Source organism: Arvicanthis niloticus, chromosome 7 (genome assembly GCF_011762505.2).
Source record: "Arvicanthis niloticus isolate mArvNil1 chromosome 7, mArvNil1.pat.X, whole genome shotgun sequence".
Classification (NCBI taxonomy): Eukaryota; Metazoa; Chordata; class Mammalia; order Rodentia; family Muridae; genus Arvicanthis; species Arvicanthis niloticus.
Genome location: NC_047664.1, coordinates 14,830,766 through 14,838,710, shown reverse-complemented (window position 1 = coordinate 14,838,710; position 7,945 = coordinate 14,830,766). Strand labels below are relative to the sequence as shown.

Here is a 7,945-nt window from a genome sequence, read left to right as displayed (position 1 = left end):
TGATGACTGAAAAGCAAGCCCTGGCTTATACGCTAGGAGAAGACTCAGAAGACAAGAAAATTCAAAGGAGCCATCTTTCCCAGAATAAGCATGGCCTCAGGGAAATATTTCTAAAACAACTATTTGTAATTTATCCTGAGAGATAACACATTGCCTCACCTGCAAAAGGGGCAACATTTTCTTCATTAATTAGTAATGTCTGACTTCAAAATAAATGTCTTTATCAGACTGAAAAAAATGTTCCTTTCATAATAATTTCATCCTAATATTTAATCAAAGAAACTGGAGGAAGAGCTAATGAAACTTTCTTTAAGGTTTTAGCTGTAAATTCTTCTGCTCTCTGGATGCAAAGGCAAGGCACTGGAATTTGATAGTCTATATAGAGAAAGATGAGAGAAGGTCACTGTCCCCAGTAATGCTCCTGGGAAAAACTTCTGGAGGTGTATGCTGCATGAAGATAGAGGAGTCTGTGAGCAAAACATCACTTCAGTTCTAGGTAGATAAAATAGAAGCAGGAATGATCTAGGGCGGGTCATCATAATCGTTAAGTAGCACCGAGGAGCATTCTGAAGATGCAAGGGGAGAGGTCTGCTTTGCTGGAAGAAGCAGAACTGTAATGCTTGACCCCTACTCTCCTTACTGTCAGCCTTCTTATAATGAGTCTGTTCTGTAAGCTTCTACCCCTTCAGACCCCCATCAGTCTACCTCTTATGCTAGGAAGATTCTATTGCCTCATTATTGACTAGAGAGCTAACCCAAGCCGAACAGTCCCTTCCATTCACACTGTCTCCACTGCATTTTCTTGGCCATTCATCCATGCAATATTTATTTTAAAAGGCGCTCTGTACATAATGATTCTAGGTCTGGACAAAATCAGCACCGGATAGCAGTCACTGCCGGAACTCCGAATGCAATGGAGTGGATGCAGAATAGATAGAGTCAGTGAGCAGAGAAGAGCAGAATAATTGTAACAGGCCAAAAAAGCCACACAGAGAGTCCACAGGGGATTAGTCTATACCATGATAGAAAGGGCCTGAGCAACAAGAGAGTCACAATCTATCAGGGCCACACCACTGTTTATATATTGGCTCTGCCATCACAATTAGCTCAGGGGAAATTGTGTGACTTCCTTATGATATGATTTCCTCTGCTATAAAATGAAAATGACACTAGATGCCTTGCAGTATTGTTTTGAGGGTTAAATGAATTGATGTGATTTTATTAGGTACATGAGACACTAACATTGATAAAGAGCTCTCCTACAATTGTTAATATGATCATATAATCTTTAAGATCCTTACCAGGCAGCCAGTACACATTTCTTCTTGCATTTCTTCCAGAGACTTAAAAAATACAAAAATAATCTTGATCGACAGAGATCCTGTGTTTCCTTGTCCCATGAATGGGACTGCTAATGACAGCATATTAACCTTCTCAATGTGTTACTATATAAAAGGAAAATAACCAAAGCCTATCTTACACCATTCTGTAAGAAAATCTTACCGCCTAGTAAATATAAGATCCAGTGGGGAGGCTGCAGGAGTGAACAGCCAACACCATATCATAAACATGTGTGAAAGGTCAGATGTGGCCATAATTGTGCTGAGAGATTAACAGTCAAATAAACACAGCCTTGGTAATTCCCAAGTTAAAAAAAAAACACGCACACTCTAATATGTAATTGAACACACACAGGCATATAGGGTCAGAGATAGCTCCAATTTTAAGTAGTGAAACCCTATATCAGATGTTTTACCCCCAACATAAGATCTTGTGGTACTGCAGGTACTGGAGCCATTAATGGGAAATGTATACTTATAATACTAGAAAAATGACCCTCCATATGAGTCAAAAATTGCTTTGGGTTGAAGAAATAAATAGAAGAATAAAGAGTTTTCAAAAGTTAAGGTAAGAACATTTTTTCCTCTAGTCATAAATCAGTACTGAGTTTAAATTTTGAAACGTACTTACTTTTTCTTGCTTTATACTGATACAAACCTCAGGTTTCAAAGCTCATTAACTCTTTCTTAAATGTTTATATTGTAAATGTGCCTTAGAGAGAGCACGTTTCATTTACACACTGTTATGTATTGCAGCTGTCTTTAAAAGGAATTTATCTTTGTGTGCCTTGAAGAGGCGACTTCCTGAGGTATCATTCTGAACTTTACTCATTTAAATGAGAGCACTTCCAGCTATCTTGATGGAGCTTAGATTCCTGGGAAAAGCATTTTATCACTTAAGTCACATTTCTCATTGATCATGTATTATCTGCGTATATTAAGAAGCTACTGTGAGCAGTTAATGTTTACGATCAATAAAATCTAAGTGCAACCAGAATTAACTCCAACAAGTAAGTAGACTAGAATTGAGAAAAACCTGAGGCCATGTGAACTTCAGAACAGCAGCCTCTATGAGAACTCTTTTCTGCTCAAAAGATCTGTCTTTTTAATGCCATCAAACTTAATAATCAATGGTGTGCATGTCTTACAGATTCAGTGATGCAGCAACTTGACAATAAAACTAAGAATTTAGAAATCAACTCACTGATTCACAATTTTTAATTGGACTGTGTATGGTTACATTTAAGTGATTAAACTGTCCAATAGTAGAAGTAAAGAGAAAGTTAATACAGATGTAGGTAGCTACCTCTACATTATAACTTGCTTCTGTTCCACTCCAATAATCAGCAGAAACTTGCCACTGTGAGACCCACTGAGTGTTATAGACATAAGGCATGTGTAATGAGAAAGAGTGAGACAGGCATAGGAAGAATGAGATCATGTACAGTTGCATGTGTGTGTGCACACATGTACTTTGCAATATCCTTCTCACATACCTACAAGGGCAGTACAGTCTAGGCAAACAGGAGAAAATATAGATTTTCTTCATTTCTGTATTTAAGAAGGAGATTTAAAGGAGACTGTTGTTACATCTCAGGTCTGCATCTATGAGGAGAGCTGTACTGCTCACAGATTTTCATACTGAAATCTCATTGAATGTCCAAGCTAAATAAAAGCTGTGACTGGTCAACCTCGCCCTCTTCAGATGTGGGGACCCAACAGTCCAGGAACATGAGAACTGTTCATACTTAGTGAGTTAGAAACAAACCCTGTCCTTCCTCTGGCCCATGCCCAGCAGTCATTCCCCTTCAGCACATTTCTGTGATCTTCCTTTCCCAAGCACACATTTTCTGGCATTTAACAATGGGGAAATTAATGAGTCTGTAAGTTAAAGATTGGCTTTAAACAAATTGCTTCATTATTATTTAATTGAGGAGGCTTTGAAGCAATAAAAAGCCTTGCTTATGAAAACCAGATAAGCAGCCCATGAAACATTGGACTCAAGAAATGCAAAAACTGTCACTACTCAATACGTGCTGTGCTGCCTTCCTGGTTGATAAATGCCACCCGATAGTTTTAGAAGCATCGGAAACTAATAGTGTCCTATCACTCCATAGGAATATATTAATGTGATTAGAAGCATAAAATATAAACAATAATGTGCATATTGACTGTTCTGGACACTTGAAGTCGGACAAATACTTGAAAGGTCACTCATTTTATGTGCATCAAATTATAGATAAGTCATTTGCTTGAAGCTGAAAATGTGGTTTTCCATGTGAATTTATCTCATGACCTATGAACTTAATCATACCATAGCTTCCTTGGGCATAAAAAATGTACCAGAAGCACTCAAGGCCATAATGTATATACCAATAAACAATTTATACACTGCCGGGAAAGGTATTGTCTAAGAAAAACCATTCCTATAGGCTGAATAAATGTTCTGAAACAGCATTTTCACTCTGGAAGAATGTTTCAAGGTTTTTGTAGGTTTACTAATACATGAGCCAACAATGTATGCTTCCAGGATGGTAAAACATAATAATATGTAATGTCACAATTTACTTTTATTTTTATCTAAAAAACTAAATTTGGACTGATTAATAAACTAGAGTTTATCTTCAGACAACTATCTTTAACAGTGAAAGATTTACATAAGGTTGTGTAGATGTCTGCTGTGTGAAAACTCTATTTCTTGAACTTTCTCAGAGAGATGAGCTTCCACCCAGCAGTCTGCCTGGTGCTTCAGCTGGTTACCAGCAAATGGAGCTCACAATTCCACAGACATTTCTCTGGAGTCGATAGCCTTCTGCTGGTTTCCAGCAATGCTGGCTTTGGCGTTGGGACAGTTGCAATTTGTGTACTCTTTATGAGGACAGCACTGACTTTTTGACAATGCCTCCAACTCTTCTACTCTTCAAAGGATGCCCCATCTGCTGCCAAGCATGATTGTTCATGTAAGGATACTATTCTTGGTTAGAATCTTAAAACTAACTCAGGATTTCTTCTGCCCAAGGCATTATTGTATTTTCAGGTTAATTAAAGGGGGGGGGAGGGAGAAAGGGAGGGACACAGGGAGAGGGAGAGGGAGAGGGAGAGGGACACAGGGAGAGGGAGAGGGACACAGGGAGAGGGAGAGGGACACAGGGAGAGGGAGAGGGACACAGGGAGAGGGAGAGGGACACAGGGAGAGGGAGAGGGAGAGGGAGAGGGAGAGGGAGAGGGAGAGGGAGAGGGAGAGGGAGAGGGAGAGGGAGAGGGAGAGGGAGAGGGAGAGGGAGAGGGAGAGGGAGAGGGAGAGGGAGAGGGAGAGGGAGAGGGAGAGGGAGAGGGAGAGGGAGAGGGAGAGGGAGAGGGAGAGGGAGAGGGAGAGGGAGAGGGAGAGGGAGAGGGAGAGGGAGAGGGAGGGAGAGGAGGGGAGAGGGGCCTGCCTTTAGGTGGATATTGAGAGCAATCAGTCTTGATTGTTTTGAGCTAAGGTGGTCAGGCCTATGGAACTTCCTCACTAACTCATCTACAATCTTACAACAGCTAAAACCAGCCTTAAAATCAAATTTCTTTTGCTCACGAGTTGATCCATTTTGGAAAGCACTTATTAAACTCATATTTGCTTAGTCAGCAATTAATATCATAATGCATATTTCTAATTTATACTAAGAGCCCATAATTCTAATAAGTAAAATGGCAGAATTACAAAGCCCAAAAGTGGTGACTTGTTAGTCAAGAGACTTGTTTTCAATGTTCAATATTTCATTTTATACTGTTTTATGTGTATATGTTCATGTGTGTGTGTGTGTGTGTGTGTGTGTGTGTGTGTGTGTGTGTATGTGTGTGTGTTGAAACATGGTCTCATATAGTCCAGACTAGCTTCAGAGTTACCCTTAAACCTTCGTTGCTGCTGCCCCTCATTTGTAGAGCTCTGGAGCACGCGCTGCCATGCCAAGTTACTGCAGTTCTGAGGGACAGGATGCAGAGCTTTGTGTGAGCTGCACAGAGCTCTATCTGCCGCAACTCCTATTACAGTTTCCTTTATAAAAATTATTTATAGAAAACACTATTTTATCTTAAAGTAAACCTGGGACACTAAATGAACTGATGAAACTAATAACTATACATTTAAGTAAAACCTAATTAACAATTAGTCAAAATAGGTAGAACATTTAAAAGCTTTTCAAATTCTTCTTAAACATATTCGCTATGAATTTAGTTCCTAACATAAACTACATTCTGTTAAATAAATTTGCATTATTTTTCAGCTACTAAGATTTTTCAGAAGTGCCAAAAATCTGTGTAACTCAGCAGGGCTGTAGCTCACGCGTGGGAGTGGGTCCTGTTGGGCAGAATTGTGGTTCCCGCGTGTCTGCCAAGGCTCAGGGAGGCAGAAGTGCAGGAATTTGACTGAGTTCCCTCTAAGCAGCTCCGGGCTGACACTGGGCTGAGAGAAGCTGCTAGGCTCTGCCTGGGCGTGGGGAGATCTCAGTCTGGAGCCCCAAGGGGGCAGAGCTCCTGAGTAGGGGTCTTTGGGCCAAGGCAGCTGACTGGGAGACTGGTAGTTTCTGTCCTTGGGCTCGCAGACACCACTGGGAGGGAGCAATGGAAGAACTGAGAAGATGTGGGCATATGGGCTGGACCGGCCAGCAGCTGAGAGGGACAAGGGAGAGAAGCTCTAGCGATGCCCCACGGGTGGGTCGGAGACTCTTGGCTACCGGAACTCACTTGGCTGGATCGCTGCCTCGGCTAGCTTGCTTGAACTGTCAGGGCTCCGTGGCTACAATGTAGAGAAGTCTTCTGGCAGGAGATGAAGCAGTGGCTCAGTAGTCAAAGGCTTTCTTCATGGTTCCCCACAGCAGAGCCCCAAAGACACGAAGAAGGCCATGGTTTTAAAAAGTTTATTGTCATGGCAGAAAGTGGATGAGCTGTCCCCCCCCTTCCCCCCCCCCCCCTTCTCAGTTTCTCAGGGCAGACCTGAGTTAAATAGGGAGGGAGGCGGAAGGACTGCTGGTCTGGGAAGGAATGCTTAATTGGCTATGCCCTCTGGCCTTTAAGTATCTCATTACTATGTAGATCTCTTGAGGCCCTGAGGCCTGTAGTTACTCATCTACCTGTGCTAGGTGACACAAACTTCTCTTTGGGAGGGGCTGTAGGGGCATTGCCCTATGTGACTGAAAGGCCTGGATCAATGGAGGTCCTCAGCCGTGTGTCAGGAGCCTGGAGTCTGGGAGCGTGGTGAAATGCATGCCGCCCCTTGCAGGGTCTCTAGCTATCTCTAGCCAGTGCTCCACCAGAAACCAAGCTATCCTTTCACGGTCCCACACAACTCAAACATTTTTATAATAATAAAAAAGTCAATTAAGTCTATAATATGATTTTAAACACAGAAAATTCATTATCTCTGACTTGGCTGATTGTATTTTGGATAATTTTATTCAGAAATCCAGTCCTTACCCTCATTTTCCTCTAAGACTACTAGGACAAAGGGGTATTTTGAGCTACAGAAAGTCACTTTTAATTGCAGACACTATCTTTTTTTGAAAATGCATACTTTATTGGCTCTTTTTTAATCATATAAGATCTGCTGTCTAAGCACCCTCTAAAAAGCAATTCTTCTTACCTTGGAAAGCTGTTTTCTGAGTTATAAATTATAAGCCAATGTTTTCATGATTGAGGAACTAGAAGAAAAACCTTTAAGTAAAGATAAAAGAATCTTATCACCCATTGCTCATGATAAAACACAGTTTTAAAGATGTAGAAAGCTATGTCGTTCTTCTATCAAAATTTGTTCACCTTCCCTAAATTGCAAGCTTATGGAGTTGCTTAAAGACAGATACACTGACATTATTAAGTTAGAGTAAATGCACATGGGAATATATCAAGGAAGTCTGGGAGAAAAGTTATAGATGCACTTATCAAACTCTTTCCTCCTTCCTCCTCTCCCATACTGTTTCCTCAGTAGCTAGTCTGGTTTGCAAGGAAGGCATGCGAGTCGTACAAGGAAGCCACATGTCTCATACTAAGAAGGCACATGCCTCATACAAGGAAGGTACATGTCTCACACTAGGAAACCACATGTCTCATACAAGGAAGGCAAGCATCTCATACAAGGAAGGTGGACATCTCATACAAGGAAGGCACATGTCTCATACAAGGAAGGCACATGTCTCATACAAAGAAGGCAGGCATCTCATACAAGTCTCACCACTCTTCCCCTGTTCCTAATCCTGCTCATGGAACTTCAATTATAACAAAACAACAATCAAGAATCTAGACTATGTCACCTGAGCTTCAAAAGACTGCCCTCTGCCACAGTACCTAAAGTCAACAGCTCTCCTTTGACATTAGCCTGCCTTTGATGTGAAAGGGAATTAGAGCTCCTACTGGGATGTGAATGTCCTCACACTTGTGAGCACAACTGCCACACACCCAGCTTTTCTTCTTCCCTGACAAAGCTTGTCCCAGTCCTCTCCTGGGATGCCTTTGACAGCAACTGAAAACAACAGAAGACAGCAGGAATGGGCAAGAACAGGTGCTGGAGCCTTCAGGCCGCCTGCCTGCAGGGGCAGGGCCTCCACAGAGCCAAGCTTGGACATCCCTCTTTTACACTG

The 7,945-nt window shown here is 41.6% G+C and overlaps 1 long non-coding RNA gene across 1 annotated transcript in view; it reads left to right on the top strand.

Annotated features, from left to right (window-relative positions):
- The first annotated feature begins 1,728 nt into the window (after window positions 1–1,728).
- Window positions 1,729–7,945, top strand: part of LOC143442941 (uncharacterized) — a 28,485-nt gene continuing 22,268 nt past the window's right edge. The window contains exon 1 of the long non-coding RNA XR_013111564.1: window positions 1,729–1,908. This is a non-coding gene — a long non-coding RNA (uncharacterized LOC143442941). The remainder of the gene's footprint in view (window positions 1,909–7,945) is intronic.